General features: G+C 40.9%; 1 protein-coding gene across 8 annotated transcripts in view; it reads left to right on the top strand.

Annotated features, from left to right (window-relative positions):
- Window positions 1-21052, top strand: part of LOC112908845 (uncharacterized) — a 50521-nt gene that overhangs the window by 13525 nt on the left and 15944 nt on the right. The window contains exon 1 of one of the 8 annotated variants that reach the window (XM_025984452.2): window positions 7929-8216. The exons of 4 other annotated variants lie outside the window; for them this stretch is intronic. The gene's annotated coding sequence lies outside the window, so the exon portion shown is untranslated. Of the gene's footprint in view, window positions 1-7928; window positions 8217-21052 lie in introns of those variants that run through there. 3 more of the 8 variants (XM_072766893.1, XM_072766950.1, XM_072766784.1) reach the window with 3 other exon arrangements.

The raw sequence follows: 21052 nt of genomic DNA, 5'->3' as shown, positions 1-21052 counted from the left end.
TCCTGGATCCTGGGATCACGCCTTGAGCTGAAAGCAGATGTTCAACTGCTGAGCCACCCAGGCGTGCCTATTTTTAATTTTTAAAAATAAACTTATTTGAGAGCAGTTTTAGGTTCATAGCAGAATAGAGCAGAAAGTATACAATGTATACTGTCTGCCTGTCCCCAGATGCACAGCCTTCCCAATTATGAGCACCCTATATTAGAGTGGTTCTTTGTTACAATCAATGAACCTAAGTTGATACATCATTATCACCGAAGTTCGTAGTTTAAATTAGAATTTGCTTTTGGTGTTGTACATTCTGTGGATTTGGCAAACATATAATGATATCATTATCATACAGAATAATTTTGCTGCCCTAAAAGTTCTTCATGCTCTGCATATTCATCCATTCCTAACTTTAATCCCTGGCAACCACTGATCTTTTTACTGTCTCCAACGTTTTGCCTTTTTCTAAATGTTACATAACTGGAATCACACAGTGTGTAGCCTTTTCAGATTATCCTCTTTCACTTAGTAATATGCATTTTTGATTCCTTTGTATCTTTTCAAGGCTTGAAAGTTCATTTCTTCTTAGTGCTGAATAATATTCCATTGTTAAATATACTAGGGTTTATGTATCCATTTATCTATTAAAGTGAATCTTGGTTGATTCCCAGTTTGGCAACTATGAATAAAGCTGCTATACCATCTGTTTGCAGGTTTTTGTGTGGATGTGTTTTTAGCCCATTTGGGTAAATACCAAGGAATGTGATTGATTACTGAATCATGTATTAAGAGTATGTTTAGTTTTGCTAGACACTGTCAGACTATATTCCAAAGTAGTTATGCAAGTGTGCATCGCTACCAGAAATGAATGATAATTCCTGTCGTGCCACCTTCTCACCAGCATTTGATATTGTCAGTGTTTTTGATATTGGCAATTCTGTTAGGTGTGTAGTAGCATCTCGTTTTAATATTCATTTTTAAAAGATTTTTATTTATTTGAAAAAAATTTTTATTTATTTGAGAGAGAGTAGAGCAGGAGAGAAAAAGCACAAGTGGGGGTGAGGGACAGAGGGAGAGGGACAAGCAGACTCCCTGTTGAGCTCTCCCAGTGCAGAGCTCGATCCCAAGATCCTGAGATCATGACCTGAGCCAAAGGCGGATGCTTAACCGACTGAGCCACCAGGGACCCCTAATTTGCAGTTTCTTAATGACCTATGATGTAGAACATCATTTCATATGCTCAGTGGTGGTATGTGTATCTTATTTAGTGAAGTTTCTGTTAAGGTCCTTTTTTTGCCCTTTTTTGTTTGTTTGGTATTTTTTTGCCCATTTTTTGAGTGTTTTGTTACTCTTGGGTTTTAAGAGTTCTTTGTATATTTTTGATAGCAGTCTTTTATCAGATGTGTCTTTTATTACAAATGTTTTCTTCTGGTTTGTGACTTGTCTTCTTGTTCTCTTTACATTGTTATTTGCTGAGCAGAAGTTTTGAATTTAATGAAGTCTTTATCAATTATTTCTGTAGTGAATTATGCCTTTGGTTTTGTATTGAAAAAATTATCAAGGTTATCTAAGTTTTCTTCTATGTTATCATCTAGGAATTTTTTTTTAGAGATTTTATTTCTTTATTCATGAGAGAGACAGAGAGAGAGGCAGAGACACAGGCAGAGGGAGAAGCAGGCTTCATGCAGGGAGCCCAATGTGGGACTTGATCCCGGGACTCCAGGATCACGCCCTGAGCCAAAGGTAGATGCTCAGCCACTGAGCCACCCAGGTGTCCCTCATCTAGGAATTTTATAGTTGTTCTTGCTATACATAGGTCTGTGATCCACTTTGAGTTCATTTTTAAAGTGAAGGGAATAAAGGCTATGTCTAGATCCTTTCTTTTTTTTTTTTTTTTCCACATGTAGATGTCCAGTTGTTCCAGCATATTTGTTGAACATATTATTTGTGCTCCATTGCATTGCTTTTGTTACTTTGTCAAAGATCAGTTGACTATGTGGGTCTATTTCTAAGATGACTATTCTGTTCCATTAATCTTTTTATCCTTTAGCCAGTAACACACTGTCTTCACTGTAGCTCTATAGTAATCTTAAAGTTAGGTAGTGTGACTCTTCAACACTGTTGTTCTTCAATATTGGGTTAGTTAGCTATTTTTGTTCTTTTTCCTCTCCATACAAGCTTTAGAATCTGTTAATATCCACACAATAATTTGCTGGGAGTTTTTATTAAGATTGTGTTGAATATATAGATAAATTTGAGGAAAATGCATCTAGACAATGTTGAGTCTTCCTGTTCATGAACATGGTATACCTCTCCATTTTTTTTTTAGTTCTTCTTTGATATCTTTCATCAGAATTTTGTAATTTTCCCCCATGTATATCTTCTACATGTTTTGTTAGATTGATACTTAAGTATTCCATTTTGAGGGTATTATGTAAATGGTAACATTTTTTTATTTCAAATTCCATTTGTTGCTGGTGTGATACAATGATTTATAAGAAATATTATTATATAGTATATAGCTTCTCAGATATATTTGTTTTCATCCGCAGATCCTGAAAACACTTCAGAGCCATAGAGGTAAAATGAGTGTCTTGTTATTAATGAAGGTGATTTTTCCTTTCCAAACCCACCCAAGGTTCAGAGGCAGTTTGCCAGGAGGAGCAATCACATGATGAACTTTCAGTCCTTATCCTTAGTCCCCCACCTCTAGGGAATGAGAGGGGCTGGAAGGTTGCATCAGCTAATGGCCAATGACTTGGCAATCATGACTCTGTAATAAAGCCTTCATAAAGACCCAAGAGGACATGTCTTTTGGTCATTTTAGAGAGGTTTCACACTTGGAGAACCGGAACATTTCTGTGTGTCAGGCCCTAAGCTCCATGAGAACAAAAGGGCCTCATTGAATGATGTAAGAATTCTCGAGATGGGTAGTCTTAATGGTCGCACAACAATGTAAATGTACTTACTGCCACTGAATTGTACACTTAAAATGGTTAAAATGGTAAATTTTTATTATGTATATTTTATAATAAAAATGTTAAAATAATTATTACTCAAAGATGACTTTCTAAAATGTTAGAAATGGATTTTAATTTTTGAAATAAACCTGTTTTATTTTTAGAAAATATTTATTTATTTATTCATGAGAGAGACAGAGAGAGGCAGAGACATAGGTAGAGGGGGAAGCAGGTTCCCTGTGGGGAGCCTGATGCGGGACTTGATCCAGGATGCTGGGATCACAACGTGAGCCAAAGGCTGATGCTCAACCACTAAGCCACACAGGTGCCCCTGAAATAAAATTCTTTTAGAGCAGTTTTAGGTTCATAACTATGAAAGATCAGAAAGTACAGGGAGTTCCTATATACTGCCTGCCTGTGCCTATATGAACAGTCTCCCCAGTTATGAACATCCTATATAAGTGGTTCATTTGTTACAATGGATGCACCTAAATTGACATATCATTATCATCCAAAGTTAATAGTTTAGAGTTCACTTTTGGGGTTGTACATTCAGCATTTTGGAGTTCTGAGGTAGGAGGATCTACTGGGGAAACAAAATATCCTGCTTACCCAGAAAATCTTTGCACACAAGTAGAAGAGAAAGAACATTTTTATTATTAGTAAGCATTAAAAGAGATGTGATATGCATCACAGGCAATCTAATAAAGATATTGTGAAGTCAGTAAGAAATCTGACCTTTTTATACAGTCAGGCAGATACAACCTATTATGTACATGTTCTCAAGAAAATGTGAACTAGTCCTCAAGTAAGAGGACTCGACAGCAACATTTACTAAATAGTGCATTAGAAATTAATTGGGGTGGGCATTTGCATTTGTTAAGTGCCTTTGTCTACGTGTACAGTAACACATCTGCCATATGTGACTATAAAAAGGGCAAAATACATGGAGTTCCTGCTTCACATGTGTGACAGCACACAGCATGGGGCTGTGTTCTTTTTTTTTTTTTTTTTAATTTTTATTTATTTATGATAGTCACACACAGAGAGAGAGAGGCAGAGACACAGGCAGAGGGAGAAGCAGGCTCCATGCACTGGGAGCCCAACATGGGATTCGATCCCGGGTCTCCAGGATCGGGCCCTGGTCCAAAGGCAGGCGCCAAACCGCTGCGCCACCCAGGGATCCCATTGGGCTGTGTTCTTTGATGGAATGACAGCACAGCAGATGAGATGTCTTCTGCCAGGGCAAGGGCACTTTCTAACCCTATTATAGGGAAGTGGAGCCCAGAAAACAGAGGTGAGGGTAACAGATCAGAACCCAGTGCTCCAGAGGGAGCTAGAATCCTGTGTCTGTCTTTTCAGGGGACTCCTACCCACGATGGTTCTGAAACCTCAGGCTGGCCTCTCTCAAACCTCAGCCCCAGAGGTGAAGACCCTCACTCTAGCATCAGAGGTCAGGTGTAGGCATTTGCCACCAGCTAGCTGCTGCATCCCAGCTTCCTCCTACAGAGACAGTGTCCTTATTTCAGGCTCAGAAGCTGAGGTCCCACTCCTACTCAAGAAGTTGATACCCCGTTGTGCAATTGAGCAGTGCTAGCCCCTCTCTTGCACATGCAATCTTGGGGACCTGCCCTTGTGTCAGGATGCAGCCTCATGGACTCTGCATCAGGAATGTCTGCTGATTCTGAGCCCTGGGACACGGCTGCCAGCCTCTGGACCTTCATGCTATCATTACTTGGTCTGGTGTTTCTGCCCACAGGGAACTACAGAGGAGCTTGATCAGCACTTGGAGCACTCTAGTTGCCCCTGAGGAGTTTCTTTGGCCTTGGAGAAGGGGACGTTGGAGAAGGGGGGCCTTGGAGAAGGGGGATTGAAAGGTGATGAATAGCCAGCCATAAGCCCTGCTCCCTCCCAGCAGCTGGCCAGCTATAGTACATGCCAGTGCACAAAATGCAAAACAGTCTTTAAAAGAAGGCAGCTTTAGGTCTACAAAGTTTCAAGAGAAGGAAATATCAGATATTGAGTGTAAAATGAGAAAGTAGCTTTAGATGTATTGAGAAAAATCAAAATATGGATTGGTGTACAAAGTCTGACTTAATTTTTACTGAGAAAAACTATAAAGGAATGTATTTGAACTCAGACACAAAGTGATACATGTGCAGACACAATTCTGAAAAGATAATGCTGTACTCTAAATATTTTTCTCCAGGAGGTACAACTATTAGACTTTTCACATTGTATTTTTTTAATAGATTTTAATTATTTTAGAGAGAGCGGGGTGAGGGACAGAGGGAGAGCGAGAAAGCATCTTGAGATTCCGTTCTGAGCACAGAACCCGACAGGTGGCTTGATCTTACAATCATGACATGAGCTGAAACCAAGAGTTGGATACTTAACCAACTGAGCCACCCAGGTGCACCTTTACATTTTATTTTGTAATTGTATATAATATTTTTTATTAGGGAAAATAACCTGTACTGATCCGTTCTTTTTTTTTTTTCCATTCCTTTTTTGTTCTTTTATTTCTTTTTTTTATATCAGTTCAAAAATCCTGCAGATTTTAGAGGATTTTCCTGTTATTTTCAGGAACACTGTGACCTGGTCCACAGAAACCACAACAGTACAGTGGAATGTTATATCAGAATCACCTGGAAAATTGTTAAAACACGGAAGCTAGGTCTTGATCCACAGAATCTCTGTTTCACTAGGTTAGTTTCTGAAATGAGAATGAACAGTTCAAACAAGTCACCAGGTGACATGAATGGTAAAGGTCTAGGAATCAAACTTGAAAACCAGGATCCTGTGAAAAATTAGGCTACCTAGTTCCAGGTCTTGGAGTCCACCACAGTGAAATATTGCAGATTCCTAGAGGCAGAGCCAAGGTTTCTCACATACATATGTCTCTGCAGTGAGCAAGTCAGGCTAATGGCCAACTTGGCTGGAGTCCTCAAATGCTTAGGAGCCCTGTGAGGGTTCCACCCACCAAACCTATCCAGTTCCCTGCATATTTTGCCTAGAACTTATTCTAAAAATACCCATATAGTTATTCCTCATATCCTTCAAGTTTTTGTTCAATGACCCTATTATCAGAGGTCCACCTTACTGTGCTTTGTAATATAAATACCATATTTTTAAGCACATTCACCTATGTTCTTCCATTGTGCCTACCACATTCCAAGATGCTATATGACTTAGGCTTTTTTTTTTTTTTTTTCATGATTTCTGTGACCTCCTTGTATATAACATAACACCCAGGAGGGTGTCCCTTTGTTTGGATGTCTCTTATGCATCTACAAGAAGTTCTTGAAGCCGAATACTCTGATTATTTGTTAGAAAAGTGGATAAACAAGATATGTTAGCTTCCCTTTGTATTTTTATGATTCTACCTATTCCTTTTTTTTTTTTTTTTTTTTTTTTTTTTTTAAGATTCTGTTTATTCATGAGACACACGGAGGTAGAGACACAGGCAGAAGGAGAAGCAGGCTCCATGCAGGGAGCCCAACATGGGACTCCATCCTGGGTCTCCAGGATCATGTCCTGGGCTGAAGATGGTGCTAAACTGCTGAGCCACTCAGGCTGCCCAATTCTACCTATTCCTAATATCCCTGTTCACTCTCCCTGAATGCTGGTATTGCTTAATTTCAAGAATGAATAAGAATCAAATTTGGAGAGAGAGTCTTCAGCATGATTTAGTCACGTGCTCAGCTTAATTATATCTTTTCTCAGACATCACTTATAAAATTTCTCTACGATCTTCACATTTTTACCATCCACTGGTATTTCCACTAAGACATTTCTGACACAATCTCTGAATCATTATGTGGCCATTATTATTTTTTAATATTTCATTTATTTATTCAGGAGTGACAGAGAGAGAGAGAGAGAGAGAGGCAGAGACACAGGCAGAGGAAGAAGCAGGCCCCATGCAGGGAGCCCTACGTGGGACTCCATCCCGGGTCTCCAGGACCACGCCCTGGGCCGAAGGCAGGCGCCAAACCGCTGAGCCATCCAGGGATCCCCTTATGTGGCTATTATTAATAGCTTTGTATAATTTGCATTTTACAACTGTTTTTCTAAGATAATACCAGTTCCTCATGTAGAATACTCCCTGTAATCAAAGGGGAAATGATAACCACTTTCCAGTAACGTGATGAGATCATAGATTTAAGTTACTTCCTACATTTTGGAAATCAGAGAGCCCTTTTCATACATGCTAACACCTGTGAACACTGAAGCCACTGTCTGGTATCAAAATAGCACATCTTTCACAGTTCTGTTTTTGAGATTAATGTCAGAGAGATAAATGTGTTGCTAAGTTGGACACAATAATTTACAGTCAAGGGAAATGTTTTCTGTGGTAATTACAGAGATCACCTTTGTATTCCTGCTTCAGAGTAGCCCAACATCCCCCTCAGTATTTCCTGTCATGGCCTATTTTTTCTCTCGTCCCTGATCAAACATAGAACAACTGATAAAACTGGCTCTAACACTTCGTGGTGTATGGATTTAAACTGCAACGTGACATGTTAGCTTCTGCCACCCGTGGACACATTTTGAGCCCTCATGACTACGGATGATAAATGTTATTTGGATCTGTAGCCTTTGGGAGTATCTGAAATAATGTTTTTGCCTCTGGGAGCAAGCTGAACTTCACGGAGTCCAAAAGAACATGTCCCCAAACGCTTGGATGAACAGCTACAGGCAACACACAACACTCCCCCAAAACTTGAGCTCTACTTCTTTAAGAAGGGGCAGAGACAAAAAAAAAAAAAAAAAAAAAAAAAAAGAGGGGCAAAGACCTTTCTAATCTCTCGGACTCGCCGTCTCCCAGTGCAGCTCGCTGGCCGACTGCAGGTCCGTTGCGGAGCGCCCTTATCAACGGGATCGGAATCCGCAGGAACTACCTTACCCTGTGTGCTCCGCGTCTAATGGCCACCTCGCTGAGCCAGTGAAGGTCTAGAACAGAGGCCTTCCGTGTGTGACACCCAGCGCAAGGCGGGACTTCCGGCGTCCTCCTCCGGGCGGTCATTTTGGCTTCTCCCCTGTGTTCATCTGGGCAGAAGTTCCGGAGCGCTGGGTCTGCACGGAGGTGGCTTGCGGGAGAAGGACTCAGAGGAGTCGTTGACCACGCAGAGGCAGGTCTGAGGCTCGGCGACGCCGCCCGGGGTGCCCTGCACCAGGGCGGGTCTGAGAAACCCCTGCCCGCTCCCGGCCCCGCTCCGCCCACAGGGCCGGATGGCGGCAGCCACGCTGAGGGACTCGGCTCAGGTAAATGCTGCGTTCTGCGGCCCCTCATCGCCTCCCAGAACCTGAAGCTCCGGGGGGAGTAGCGCCTGCTGGCGTCCTCGAACCCAGGTCTTACTGTCTGGGACGATGAGGCACTAGTAGGTGGGGTCCCGTTTCTGACAATAGCTCTGAATAAAGCGGATACCTCAGCTCCTCTGTTTAATTTTACTGATGTGGTTGTGATTAGGTGTGGGGGGTGTTAGAGGCAGAGGAACCCCCTTGTGCAAAGGCCTGGAGGTGCCACTGAGCCAGGAATATTCGGGAAAGCTGTGGACCCTGGTGCCTTTGAGGAACCGTGTTCGAGGCGGAGTCACACCTGGAATAACAAGCCGAGGGTTCTGCTGGCATTCTCAGGACTCTGGAAGCTCTAGAGAATTTTAAACAAAAGAGCACTACGAATTGCGTTAGGGTGTTAAAAGCTTTCTAAAGGTTGTGGATTGGAAAAATGAACTGAAGAATGGTGCTGGCGACATTGAGGGCATTAAGAGGTTGAATATTTCCTCGAGGACACAGAACTAGTAAGATAAACACCAGGCATAGATTCACCTGGTCTGGGCGCAAGCCTATTGAAACCGGACATTGTATTTATCTGTAGACTGCCCGTTAAAACATGGTTACAGACGCACTTATGGAACCTACACAGGTACGTGTGTATTCACGTATCCTCTGGGAGAGTATCCCAGTCCCTCACTGACTCCTACTCCCACTCATATTTTTCTGTTTTGTAGTGTTCGGGGACTCTTAAGTGCCATTATTCCAGACCTTGGGTGTAGGGACCCTGGAGAAACCCAAGGCTCCGCCCTGGGTCCATATCAGGGATTATACGGAGGTATTTTCATTTTTCGCACCTGATGTAAGCAGGTGTAGAAAGGTTGTCGATACCAAGATGTAAAAATGCTTGGAGGTAGAGGTAATCTTTGAGCATTAAGGAAACCATAGATTCTCTTTCCTTCAGGTGGGGAAAAAAGAGCAGTAAGATGGGATTCAGAGCTGAAATGGCTGCTGGTGAAGTTGGTTATCTGTTCTGGAGGTGATGAGAGCTTTGGATTAGAGGAGGGAGGTGATCTTAACCAGGTCTTAACAGGCTTCATCTGGCTGCATTGTAGAGAACAGATCCTAAGTATGAGGGAAGAGGAAGGAAAACTAGGGTGGAGTCAGTCCACTGTAGTGGCCCAGTTGAAGGTTCATGGGACAGAGTGGTGGCTTAGGAGAAGTGGCTGGATTTGGGATCTATTTTTAAGAGTCAACTAGATTTCCTAATGTGCAAGGGAAGTCACGCTTGGTCTGCTTGTATTGCTGTAACAAAATACCACAAACTAGGTGATTTATACACCACAGATATTTATTTCTCACAGTTCTGGAGGCTAGAAGACTAGAATCAGGATGCCTTCATGGTCAGATTCTGTCTAGTGAAGGCCTCCTTCCTAATTTCTGCCTAAAGGTCCCAGCTCCTAATATCATCAAGTTGTGTGTGTGTCTGTGGGGGACGGTAGTGTCAAAATATGAATGGGCGGGGCGACATAAACCGTTTTTCTAGAACAGTGAGAAAGTGAAGCACAGGATTCAGCCCTTAGGGTTTTGATTAAAGCAACACGAAGAATGAAAATTTCAACTGATATGGGGAAATTGATTATAGAGTAATTTTCACTGGGGATATCAGGAACTTTCTTTTGGCTATATTAAGATTTGAGATGTTTCAGAGACCACTGAATGAAGGCATCAAGTAGGCAGCTGGACACTCCTATCTGGAATTCTGGGGAGGGCTTCAGGATGGAGACATCCAACATATTGTGGCTATTAGGTCAGTTGTATTTGGGAGGGGCATTCTGTAGGTAATGATGATAAAACTGTTTTCAGACTAGGAAAGGAAAGGTGATGGCTGAGAACTGGACCTCTTGCTTGGATATCTGGTTGAGGACATTGAGTTTCACTTACTCAAGGTAAGAGAAGTAAATGGCATGGAGGGAAGACATGTCAAGGGCAGGGTAGACTCATAGCTGATGAAGGGTACCAGTAGAAGAGTGGATACAGAGCTATAGGAGTTGGCACATTAATACTCTGTCCTTGGAGCTAGTGTTTATTTCCATTCAAAGGACTTCATGAATTTTGTGGTGACTTTGATGGGATCTGGGAAATTTCATTCAGTCTGGAGGATAAGGTTAGGGAGAAATCTTTGAGAACCACTAGGACTCAGATGGGTCACTAGTGGGGCTGGGCTTTGAATGAGGGTTAAGTCAAAGAGGAAATTTCTGACTGTATAGGGCAAAGCAAGAGCAGCACAGAAATGGAATGAGGTCATGGGTATTTGAAATCTGAAGGTCGTTCTGCGTTGTAGAGGTTGTAGCAACAAACAGTTAAGCAGGGAGGACTACTTAGCAGGCTTCAGAGCTGCCTCTGACAGTGAAGATATCAGAGGATCAATTGGATCTTGATTGGATTTATAAAAACTTCTTTGGTTACTATGCAGCAGGTATGGTATGGGGAGGCGAGGGAGATGCCTGTGCCTTCCTGTGGGGGCAGGAAGTGGCTGTGCCTTCTAAGAAGAAGCAAGGGAGAGCCTCTCCAGGAAACTAAAATATTTAAAAGCAATCATATATGCTGTAGTTAACACACACAAGCACTGGGAATGTGCATTCCCAGAAGAGATTTGAGTGACCCCAGAACCTCTAAGCTAGAGAGATTAGTGAAGGTCTTCCCCTGCACAGGGCCAGTTCTTAGTGACTGGAGAAGTTGGCTATTTTTTCAGATGCCCAAATCTCAACAAAAGAGTGTAAAGCATACAGAGAAATGAGGAAACGTGGCCTAATCAAAAGGACAAAACACATGTCTGGAAACTGGACCTGTAAAAATGTAGGCCTCTGAGTTATTTGACAGAAATTTAAAACAACTGCTAAAGATGCTCATGGACTTGAGAGAACACAGACAACAATATCAGAAAACAATTCATAGACAATATGAGAATATCAACAGAGATAGAAGCTGTAAAAGAAAACCAATCAGAAATGATAGAGCTGAGCAATTTTTCTAAACTGAAAAATTTACTAGAGAGGCTCAGTAGCAGAGCTGATCAGGTAGAATAAAGAATCTGTAAAAAGATAGGTCATTTGACATTGTCAAGTCAGAGCAGCAAAAAGAATGAAGGAAAGAGCTTAAGGGACTTAGGGATACCAGCAGGCTGACCAATGTATGCATTATGGCAGACCCAGAAGAACAGAGGGACTTTATTTGCAAAACATATTCAACAGGGACACCTGGATGGCTCAGTGGTCCCGCGTCTGTCTTTGGCTCAGGTTGTGATCCTGGGGTCCTGGATCGGGCTCCCTGCGGGGAGCCTGCTTCTCCTTCTGCCTATGTCTCTGCCTCTCTGTGTGTCTCTCATGAAGAAATAAATAAAATCTTAAAAAAAAAAAAATTCAACAGAGGACAAGCATCTAAAATATAGAAAGGACATTTATAACTCAAAAATTTTTTTAAAGATTTTATTTATTTCTTCATGAGAGACACAGAGAGAGAGAGAGGCAGAGACACAGGCAGAGGGAGAAGCAGGCTCCTTGCAAGGAGCCCGATGCGGGACTTGATCCTGGATCCCGAGATCAGGACCTGAGCCAAAAGCAGACACTTAATTACTGAGCCATCTAGGCGTCCCTATAATCAATAGGTTTTTTTTTCCCCTATAATCAGTAGTTATAAACAATTTTTAAAAAACAAGTGTGGATAGAAATTTCAAAAAGTTATGGCAAAAATTTACATAAAGAGAAGCTGGAGTCATTAGGAAAATGAAAAATTAAACCCATAATGACTTAACCACTGTGTACTTTTAGAATCAGTATTTAAAAACTCTGACCATACCAAATGTTGTCAAGCATGTAGAGCAGATGGAACTCTGATCCACTGACGGTAGGAATGGAAATTGTACAAGCACTTTGGAAAGCATTTGGCAGTGTCTCTATCATTAAACATAAGCTTTCATACAACCCAGCCATCCCATTCCTAGGTATTTATCCAAGGGAAATAAAAGCATATGTTTATGCAAAGATCTATGAACAGAAGATCTATGAAAGCAGCTGTATTTTTAGGGTAAAAGGGGAAAAAACCCAAAGTCCACCAAAAATAGTTGAATGAATAAACAAATTGTAGTATCTCTGTATAATGGAATACCACTCAGGAATAAACAGGAATTGTCTTAGGTGTAACAAAATATTATTAAAAAAAAATACTATAGACTGGATACTTGAAGAACAGTAATTTTTTGTTTACAATTCTGGAAGCTGAAATGGATGTCCAGATCAAGGCGCTTCCTGCTTTGGTTCCTGATGAGGACTCTTGTTTGCAGATGGCTTTCTTGTGTCTTAAGGTGACTGAAACACAGTGCAAGTTCTCTGATGTTCCCACCCTCCTCTTTTTTATTGAAGTATAGTTGACATTAATATTAGTTTTAGGTGTACAACATAATGATTTAACTATTATATGCATTACAAAAGGGTCACCTGGGTGGCTCAGTCAGTGTCTGCCTTTGGCCCAGGCCATGATTTTGAGGTCCTAGAATCAAGCTCTGAGTTGGGCTCCCTGCTTAGCAGGGAGTCTGCTTCTCCCTCTCCCTCCAAATACTCATTATTTATTTATTTATTTTTATTTATTTATGATAGGCACACAGTGAGAGAGAGAGAGAGAGAGAGAGGCAGAGACATAGGCAGAGGGAGAAGCAGGCTCCATGCACCGGGAGCCTGATGTGGGATTCGATCCCGAGTCTCCAGGATCGTGCCCTGGGCCAAAGGCAGGCGCCAAACCGCTGCGCCACCCAGGGATCCCTAAATACTCATTATAAGTATACTTTTTTATCTGTCATTAAACAGAGTTATTACAATATTTTTTTTTTAATTTTTATTTATTTATGATAGTCACAGAGAGAGAGAGAGGCAGAGACACAGGCAGAGGGAGAAGCAGGCTCCATGCACCGGGAGCCCGACGTGGGATTCGATCCCGGGTCCCCAGGATCGCGCCCTGGGCCAAAGGCAGGCGCCAAGCCGCTGCGCCACCCAGGGATCCCGAGTTATTACAATATTATTGACGATTGTCTATGCTGTACTTCTAATCCTTGTGATTTTTTTAGTGCTAGAATTTTCATCCTCTTAATCTCCTTCACCTATTTTGCCCATATCCCTCACTCTTCTTTGGCAACCACCAGTTCTCTGTATTTATAAAACTGCTTTTGTTGTTGTTATTTGGTTGTTTTGTTTTTTAGATTGCACATATAATGGAAATCATATGGTATTTGTCTTTCTCTGACTTATTTCACTTAGCATAGTACCCCATAGATTCATCAGTGTTGTGAATGGCAAGATGTTTTGTCCTTTTTTTTTTTTTTTTTTAAATAATCTCTATGCCCAATGTGGGCCTTGAACTCATGACCTGGAGATTGAGGTGCATGCTCTAGCAACAGAGCCAGCCAGGTGCCCCATGATTTCATTTTTTTTAAATGGCTAAGTAATATTCCCTTCCATGCACACACACCACATCTTTGTTCATTAATCTATCAGTGGATACTTAGTTGTGTCCATAATTTATCTGTTGCAAATAATGCTGTGGTAAACAGGGATGAATTAGTGTTCTCATTTTCTTCAGGCAGATTCTCAGAATTGGAATTACTGGATCGTGTATATTTCTAGTTTTCTAGAGTGGCTGCTCCATTCCCCCTCTCCTCCCTCTCCCCCTGCACACACACAAAATGCAGAAGAGTTCTCTTTACTTCATAGTCAACACTTGTTATTTCTCATCTTTTTGATACTAGCCATTTTGACTGGTGTGAGGTGATGAGACTCATTGTGGATTTGATTTGCATTTCCCTGATGATCAGTGATGTGGAGCATCTTTTATATCTGTTGGCCATTTGTATGTCCTCTTTGGGAAAATGTCCATTCACAGCTTCTGCCAATTTGTAATTGGGTTGTTTGGGGGAGTTTTTTGGTGTTGAGGTGTGTGAGTTCTTTATATATTGGATATCTTACTGGCAAATGTCTTTTCTAATTCAGTAGATTGCCTTTTCATTTTTTTTAAAGGATTTTATTTATTCATTCATGAGAGACAGAGAAAGAGAGAGGCAGAGACATAGGCAGAGGGAGAAGCAAGCTCCATGCAGGGAGCCCGAAGTTGGACTTGATCCCAAGACCCCAGGTTCATGCCCTGAGCCAAAGGCAGGCGTTTAACCACTGAGGCACCCAGGCATCCCATGCCTTTTCATTTTGTTGATGGTTTGCTTTGCTGTGCGCAAGTTTTTTTAGTTTTATGTAATTCCAGTTAGTCATTTTTCTTTTGTTTCCCTTTTTTGAGGAAACATATCTAGAAAAATCTAGAAAAATGTTGCTAAGGCTGATGTCAGAGAAATTACTGCATATGTCTTCTTTTAGTTTTATGGTTTTAAGACTTACATCTAGGTCTTTAATCCATTTTGGATTTACTTTTGTGTATAGTGTAAGAATATGGTCCCGTTTCATTCTTTGTATGTAGCTGTCCAGTTTTCCCAACATGATTTATTGAAGAGACTTTTGTCTTTCCCCATTGTATATTCTTGCCTTCTTTGTCGTAAATTAATTGAGCATATAAACATGGGCTTATTTCTGGGCTCTATTCTGTTCCATTGAGTTGTGTCTATTTTTCTATCAGTACCATACTATTTTCATTACTATAGCTTTGTAGTATAGTTTGAAATCTGGTATTATGATACTTCAGTGTTCTTTCTCAAGCTTGCTTGGCTATTTGTAGTCTTTTGTGTTTTTTTTTTTTTTAAGATTTTATTTATTTATTCATGAGAGACACAGAGAGAGGGAGGCAGAGATATAGGCAGAGGGAGAAGCAGGCTCCATGCAGGGAGTCCGATGTGGGACTCGATCCCGGGACTCCAGGATCACACCCTGGGCTGAAGGCAGACACTCAACTGCTGAGCCACTCAGGTGTCCCATCCCATCTTTTGTGGTTCTGTACAAATTTTAGGATTCTTTGTTCTGTGAAAAATACAATTGATATTTTGAAGGGGCTTGCATCAAATCTGCAGATTACTTGGGGTAGTGTAGACATTTTGACAATATTAATTCTTCCACTCCATGAACATGGTATGTGGTATATCTTTCTATTTATTTGTAATGTCTTCAGAGTCTTTCATCAGTGTCTTACAGTTTTCAGAATACAAGTCTTTTACCTCCTTGCCTAAATTATTACTAGGTACTTTATTCTTTTTGGTGTAGTCATAAAAGGAATTGTTTTTCCTAATTTCTCTTTATTTTTTTAAATGTATTTTCTTTTTCTGCTGGGTTGTTGTTAGTGTTTAAACACAACAGATTTTTTTTCTTAAGATTTATTTACCTTTTTAAAAAAAATACTTATTTTATGAGAGATGCAGAGAGAGAGAGAGAGAGAGAGGCAGAGGCAGAGACATAGGCAGAGGGAGAAGCAGGCTCCCTGCAGGGAGCCTGACGTGGACTTGATCCCGGGTCTCCAGGATGCCCTGAGCCGAAGGTAGGCGCTAAACCGCTGAGCCACCCAGGAGTCCCAATATTTACCTATTAAAAAAAATTATTAATTCATAAGAGACACAGAGAGAGAGAGAGGCAGAGACACAGGCAGAGGGAGAAGCAGGCTCCCTGAAAGGAGCCTGATGCGGGACTCGATCCTCAATCATGTCCTGGACAAAAGACAGACGCTCAACTGCTGAGCCACCCAGGTGTTCCTATTCACGTATTTTAGAGAGAGAGCACAAGAGCATGAGTTGGAGGAGCAGAAGGAGAAGGAGTGAATCTTAAGCAGACTTTGCATTGAGCACGGAGCCCGATGAAGGGCTCAATTTCATCACCCTGAGATCACAACCTGAGCCAAAACCAAGAATTAGATGCTCAACGGATTGTGCCACCCAGGTGCCCTTCCCCCTCATTAAAAAAAAAAAAATTGTTCTTCTGTTTTATAGAGAGAGCAAGCATGAGCAGGAGGAGCAGAGGGGGGATCCCTGGGTGGTGCAGCGGTTTAGCGCCTGCCTTTGGCCCAGGGCGCGATTCTGGAGACCCGGGATCGAATCCCACGTCGGGCTTCTGGTGCATGGAGCCTGCTTCTCCCTCTGCCTCTCTCTCTCTCTCTCTGTGTGTGTGACTATCATGAATAAATAAAAATTAAAAAAAAAAAAAAGAGGAGCAGAGGGGAGAGGAAACTCAACAGATTTCTGTATATTAGTTTTGTATCCTGTAACTTTACTGAATTAATTAGTTGGCGTCTTTAGGGTTCTCTCTCTATATATAGTATCATGTTATCTACAAATAGTGACAGTTTGACAGTTTTGCTTTTTTATTCTAACTTGGATGCCTTTTAATTCTTTTTCTTGTCTGAATTCTGTGGCTAGTACTTGCAGTACTATTTTGAATAAAGGTGGTGAGAGTGGACATCCTTGTCTTGTTCTTGATCTTAGAGGAAAAGCTTTCAGTTTTTCACCATTGAGTATGATGTTAGCTGTGATTTTTTTCATCTATGGCCTTTATTATGTTGAAGTATTTTCCCTTGTAACTCATTTTGTTGAGTTTTTATTATGAACGGATGTTAAATTTTGTCAAATGCTATTTCAGCATCTCTTGAGATGATCATGATTTTTATCCTTCATTTAGTTAATATGTTGTATTACGGGGACACCTGGGTGGCTCAGCAGTTGAGCATCTGCCTTTGGCTCAGGGCATGATCCTGGAATCCCGGGATTGAGTCCCACATCAGGCTCCCTGCAGAGAGCCTGCTTCTCCCTCTGCCTGTGTCTCTGCCTCTCTCTCTGTGTCTCTCACGATTAATAAATAAAATCTTTAAAAAAACATGTTGTATTGATTGATTTGCAGATAGTGAACCATCCTTACATCCCTGAAATAAATCCCACTTGATCATGGTGAATGTATATTGGATTCAGTTTGGTAATTTGTTGAAGATTTTTGCATTTGTGTTCATCAGGGATATTGGTCTGTAGTTTTCTTTTCTTTTCTTTTCTTTTCTTTTCTTTTCTTTTCTTTTCTTTTCTTTTTTCTTTTCTTTTCTTCTTTTCTCTTCTCTTCTCTTCTCTTCTCTTCTTTTTTCTTTTTCTTTTTCTTTCTTTTCTTTTCTTTCTTTCTTTCCAATGTCTTCATCTAGTTTTGAGGAATGAATTTGGAAGCACTTCTTTTCTATTTTTTGTAGTGGTTTGAGAAGGATAGGTGCTAATGCTTCTTTAAATGTTTGGTAGAATTCACCTGTGAAGCCATCTGGTCCTGGACTTCTGTTTGTTGGGAGTTGTGGGTTGTTTGTTTTTGGGGGGGGGAGGAGTGGGAGGAGGGAGGGAGAGAGAATCTTAGCAGCCTCCATGCCCAGCCTAGAGTCCCAACATGGGGGCTCAATTTCATGTCCCTAAAATCTTGATCTGAACCAAAATCAAGAGTCAGGTGCTTAACCAACAGAGCAACCCAGGCACTTTTATTGGGAGCTTTTTTTTTTTTTTTAAAGATTTTATTTATTTATTCATTAGAGGCAGAGAGAGAGAGGCAGAGACACAGGCAGAGGGAGAAGCAGGCTCTGTGCAGAGAGCCCGATGTGGGACTCTATCCCGGGACTCCAGGATCACGCCGTGAGAGACATACAGAGAGAGGCAGAGACGTGAGGCAGAAGCAGGCTCCTTAGGGAGCCTGATAGGGGACTTGATCCTGATCCTGGGATCACTCTGAGTGGAAGGCAGATGCTCTACTGCTGAGCCACCCAGGTGTCCCTCCTGGACTTTTTTTTTTTTTTTTTTATTGCTTTTTAGTCTATTTCACCTATTTTCACTCTGATCTTTATAATTTTTTCATTGATCTTTCAATTTTTTCATTCATAACTTTGGACCTTGTTCTGTTTCTAGTTACCTTAGATATAAGGTTAGATAGTTTGAGATTTTTCTTGTTTCTTGAGGTAGGTTCGTATTGCTGTAAACTTCCTTCTGAGAACTGTTTTTGCTTCATATGAAAGATTTTGTTGAACTGTTATATTTCTGTTTTCATTTGTCTCCAGCTGTTTTTCAATTTTCTCTTTGACTAATTCATTGGTTAGTCTCCATGTGTTTGTTTTTTCCCTTTTTTCCCCCCTCGTAATTGATTTCTAGTTTCATACTTTTGTGGCTGGAAAAGATACTTGATAGGATTTCAGTCATCTTTAAATTTATTGAGACTTGTTTTGTAGCCTAACATATGATCTGTTTTAGAGAATGTTTCATGTGCATTTGCAAAGGTTGTGTATTATTCTGTTTTGGTATAGAATGTTCTGTATATGTCTGTTAAGTTTGTGTGATCTATCATTGATCAAAGTGACTATTATTGATTTTCTGTGTAGATGATTTATCAGTTGATATAAGTGAGGTATCGAAGTCCCTGAAGGACAAGTATTATTATTATATTTAAAGATTTTATTTATTCATGAGAGAGACAGAGAGAGGCAGAGATACAGGCAGAGGGAGAAGCAGGCTCCCTACAGGGAGCCCAATGTGGGACTCAATCCCAGGACTCTAGGATCATGCCCTGAGCCAAAGGCAGATAGATGGCTCAACTGCTGAGCCACTCAGGTGTCCCAGTCCCCTTCTGTTATTGTATCCTGTTAGTTTCTCCCTCTATGTCTGCTGAATGTTTGCTTTGTGTTTTTAGTTGCTCCTGTGTTGGTTGCATAGATTTTTACAATTGTTTTATCTTCTTGTTGGATTAATTTCATTATAATTATGCAATGGTTTTGTCTTTATTAAAATCTTTTTTAATTAAAGTTTTTTTTTTTTTAAGATTTTATTTATTCATGAGAGACACAGAGAGAGAGTCAGAGACATAGGCAGAGAGAGAAGCAGGCTCCCTTTAGGGAGACTGATGTGGGACTCAATCCCGGAACTCCAGGATCACTCCCTGAGCCTAAGGCAGACACTCAACTGCTGAGGCACCCAGGCGTCCCTATTACAATCCATGTTTTAAACTCTACTTTGTTTATTATAAGTATTGCTACCCCAACTTGTTTTTCACTTCCATTTGCATAGAATATGTTTTCCCATTCCTTCACTTTCAGTTTGTTATGTCTTTATGTCTGATGTGAGTCTGTTGTAGGCAGCATATAGATGGTTCTTTATTTTTATTTTTTAAAAATCCATTCAGTCACCCTATGTCTTTTTTTTTTTTTTAAGATTTTATTTATTTATTCATGAGAGACACAGAAAGAGAGAGGCAGAGACATAGGCAGAGGGAGAAGCAGGCTCCATGCTGGAAGCCCGACCCAGGACTTGATCCCAGGTCCCCAGGACCACACCCCGGGCCGAAGGTAGTGCTAAACCACTGGGCCACTGGGGCTGCCCTCACCCTGTGTCTTTTGATTGGAGCAATTAGTCCATTTACATTTAATTACTGGTAAGTATGTACTTAATGCATTTTGTTGATTTTTTTTTTGTCCCCCCCCCCCCCTTTATTTTTTGGTAATTTTTCTGTGTTCCTTTCTTTTGTGCTCTTGTGATTTGATGACTTTTTAGTATTGTAGGTTTCTGCTTTGTGGTTACCATGAGAATCCTATAATATCCCAAGCATGTAGTTGTCTATATTAAGTTGATGGTCACTTAAATTCACACGAATTCTAAAAGCACTACATTTATTACTCCTCTGCCCCAGTTTATAAGTCACTGATTCTACCTTTATTATGTATTTATTTTTACCAATGGAACTTTTTTCCTTTCATAGTTTTCTTCTAGTTATGTTTTTGTCTTTTCTGCTGAAAGAAATCCTTTTAATTTTACTGTAAAGCCAGTTTAGTGGTGATGGACTTTAACTTTTGTTTGTCTGGGAAATCTTTAATTCTTCAAAAAAATTATTTAAAGGATTTTATTTATTTGAGAGAAGAAAGAGTATGAGCAGGGGGTGGCAGAGGGAGAAGCCAACTCCCTCTGAGCAGGGAGCCTAATGTGAGGCTTGATCCCAGGCCCCTGGGATCATCATCTGAGACGAAGGCAGATGCTTAACTGACTGAGCAATCTGGCACCCCATCTCCTTGTATAATTCAATTCTGAATTATAATCCTGCTGGGCAAAGTATTTCTTGGTTGTAGAGTTTTTTCCTTTCAGTACTTTGAATATATCATGATACTACCTTCTGACCATAAATGTTTCTGCTGAAAATTCTGCTGATATGTAACTCTTAGCTTTTCTTGATTTTTTTTTTTTTTTAAGATTTTATTTGAGCAGCGTGGGTGGCTCAGCGGTGCCGCCTTCAGCTCAGGTTGTGGTCCTGGGATCGAGTCCCGCGTCAGGCTCTAGGGAGCCTGCTTTACCCTCTGCCTGTGTCTCTGCCTCTCTCTCTGTCTCTCATGAATTAATAAATAAAATCATAAAAAAAGATTTTATTTATTAACTTGAAGGTGAGGGGGAGAGATCATGAGTGGGGGTGGTGGTGGGGGAAGCAGAGGGAGAAGCAGATTCCCCTTTGAGCAGGGAGCCTGATGTGAGACTCAATTCCAGGATCATGACTCATGCTGAAGGCAGGTGCTCAGCCGACTAAGCCATGCAAGTACCTTCCTTTCTTGCTTTAAGATCATCTCTTTATTTAGTGTTTTTTCTATTTTATTTTTTAAAAGATTTTATTTACTTGAGAGAGAGTGGGAGGGTGAGGGAGAGAGAATCTGAAGCAGACTCCATGCTGAGCAGAGAGCCTGACTCAGGGCTTAATCCCATGACTGCAAGATGATGACCTGAGCTGAAACCGAGAGTCAGAGGTTTAACTGACTGAGCCTCTCAGGCACCCCAGGTTTTTCTCTATCTTATTATGTGTCTTATGTGGATCTAC

The sequence above is a fragment of the Vulpes vulpes genome, chromosome 1, assembly GCF_048418805.1.
Source record: "Vulpes vulpes isolate BD-2025 chromosome 1, VulVul3, whole genome shotgun sequence".
Classification (NCBI taxonomy): Eukaryota; Metazoa; Chordata; class Mammalia; order Carnivora; family Canidae; genus Vulpes; species Vulpes vulpes.
Note: the sequence above shows the minus strand (reverse complement) of the source record. Positions and strands in the feature narration are given on the sequence as shown.